The sequence below is a fragment of the Rhinolophus ferrumequinum genome, chromosome 18 (genome assembly GCF_004115265.2).
Source record: "Rhinolophus ferrumequinum isolate MPI-CBG mRhiFer1 chromosome 18, mRhiFer1_v1.p, whole genome shotgun sequence".
Classification (NCBI taxonomy): Eukaryota; Metazoa; Chordata; class Mammalia; order Chiroptera; family Rhinolophidae; genus Rhinolophus; species Rhinolophus ferrumequinum.
This window is the reverse complement of record NC_046301.1, coordinates 39,491,984-39,494,842: the sequence shown is the minus strand read 5'-3', so window position 1 is coordinate 39,494,842 and position 2,859 is coordinate 39,491,984.

The window sequence follows — 2,859 nt, the reverse complement described above, 5'->3', positions numbered from 1 at the left end:
AAATGGAGGACCCATCGAGCCCGGAGCCTGGGTGTGGGCGTCGCTCGGGGCCAAAAGACACTTGAATCTAATATGAGCACGTTCCAGTTCTCCCTTCCTCTTAAAATGTATTCTTGATTCGCTTTCATCATTTGGCCCCGCTTGGCCAGGCCTGCAATTGGCCTTCAGAATGTCCTTAGTGCCGGCTGTTGTAATCAGAGAGACCAGCAGAGGGCACCCGAGGTTCAGAGAAGCCGGCTGGCTCTTCCAGGCTTACCCCGTGGGAACCGCTGACCAGTTAGTTTGCTTTTGTTCTGCGAAACGGCATTGTAGGTAGTGCTGTCAGCACACGTCCGTGTATTGCTCTTTAGAGATGGTAGGTAGATGGTGGCTGAAGTCAGGGCTGAGGTTTGATTAGAATCCCGTTCAAGTGTTCCAGCACGTTCCTTCCTAGGGGGTGCTGCTGTTTACTATTGCATCACATGGAGAGGCATACCATGTCTGGGTGTCCCACTGTGTAAGACTGGTCCCTCCCATTAGATTTCCTGCTTTTCTTCTCACAACTTTATCCTTTTGGATAAAATGCGTGTATCATGTCACTAGGGGCCCAGTGGAATGGAGCCCAGTACTTTAGTTCTTGCAATCCTACGTGGAGTTGATGAGGCACAGGCATCCATCCATATGCTGTCATTGATTTACCATGAGCTACCAGATGGGACTTCGGGAGAGATTGCTGCCACCCACGACAAGTCCCAGACTTGCCCTTTGGAGAATTCCCGGAGGGCGGCTGCAAGGGTGCCGTGTCTCTTCCTCCAACTTGAGGCAGAACAGATGGCTGCTACTAACAGTCATTCATTATTGCAAACAATATCTGTGAGGAGGGCCACCTCTGGACCAGGTGAGGCCAGAACAAGGGCAACAGCCAGGAGCCATCCTAGAGTCAGCTGGAACCAGAAGCTGCCTAGGAGGCTGCAAGCATCTTACTTGTGTGCAGCCAAGGAGGGCCTGACGGCAACTGTTTCTTAGATCCACTGCAGTTGACAGAGATGTGCCAGGGATTCCCTCCCTACCCCCGTTTTTCTTCTGCGACTCACTTTGAATCTGGGAAAAAATGCTAGGATAGTTGGCCTTGGTAAGGCTGTAAGTTTTTTTATTGTTAATTTTTATTTTTATTGAGGTAAAACTCACATAATATGAAATTAAGCACTTTAAGGTGTGCGATGCAGGGGTATTTAAAACATTCGCATCATTGTGTGAGCACCACGTCTATTTCAAAAACATTTTCATCACCCCAAAATAAAACTGTACCCATTAAGCAGTCACTCCCCATTCCCTCTTCCATCTAGCTCCTGTCAACCACCAATCTGCTTCCTGTCTCTAAATATTTACTGACTCTGGATATTTCATATAAATGGAATCATATAATACGTGACTTTTTATGTCTGACTTCTTTTCCTTAGCCTGTGTTTTCAAGGTTCTCTTACAGCGTGTGTCAGGGCTCCGTTCCTTTTCATGGCTGAGTAACATTCCACTGCGTGGACGGACCACATTTTGTTTATCTGTTCATCCAAAGATGGACATTTATGTTGTTTCCACCTTTGAGCTGTTGTGAATAGTACTGCTGTGAACATTTGTGTGCAAGTATTTCTTTGATATCCCTTGTCATAAAGCTTTTTTAAAAAACTCTTCTTTTTTCCCAAGGCAATATGCTTGCTGTATAAAATCAAAACAATACAGAAATTAGTAGGAGAAATTCGGCCTCATAATCCCATCCCCCTGAGTTAACATATTCTTCCAGACTCTCACCAGAGCCTTAAAACATACATATATATATATAACCAAAGACAGGAAGTCAAGTTAAATTGACCCCCCAAAAAACTACCCACGTAAGCTGTTTGGTAGACATCCCAGTGACAGCATATCACTGGATAGGATGTAATAAGAAATGCTAATTAGATAATCAGATTTTTTTTCTTCAGAAAACTGGCTCAGTGATTGATCTTTGTTTTCTTTAAGGCTTTGAGAGGCTGTTGACAGAGGCGCTTGAGAGCCGCTGTCCCAGCCTCCAGTCAGTCTCCAGAAGAGGCAGTGGGACTGGTCGGGTGGAGACCACAGCCACATTGTCCTTACTCTAGTCAGTCTCCCGGCATGCCCACGTGGACCTGAGTCAGCTTGGAAAAGGAGGACGGCGATCCCAACACAAATGCCATTTCACAGGCATCAGACTGGCAAACGTTAAAGTCGAACAGTACCAAGTGTGGAAAGGTGTGGAGAAACCAGGCGTTCTTACAACTGGTGGGATGGACATTAGTGCAGCACCTAGAAGAACTGTTTGACAGTCGCGTCAAAGCACGTGTGTGTCTTCCGCTGCTGTGAGCACAGGTATGATATTTCTAGAGAACTCCGTGGATGCCTCAGGACTGTCCAAAGGAAACGATGACGTCTCCGTCAATGGATATATAGATAATGTGGTATGTGCAGATCCTGGGGGCGGCCTCAGTCTGTCGAGGCTTCTACAGCAAAATACCTCAGAGCGGGTGGTTTATAAACAACAGAAACTTATTTCTCACAGTTCTGGAGGCTGGAAGTCTGAGATGTAAGTGCCAGCGTGGTCAGCTGAGGGTTCTCTCCTGCATTGTAGACTTCTCTTGGTGTCGTCACGTGGTGAAAGGGCCAAGCCCCCTGAGTGCCTTTACAAGGACACTAATCCCATTCAGGAGGGCTCCTCCCTCGTGACTCAACCACCTCCCTGAGGCTCCACCTCCTAATACCATCACACTGGGGGTTGGGATTTCCATGTATGAATCTGGGGGCACACGAAGATTCAGACCCTGTCAGACATCGTTCAGCAGTGAAGATGAATGAACCACCTCTATGTGC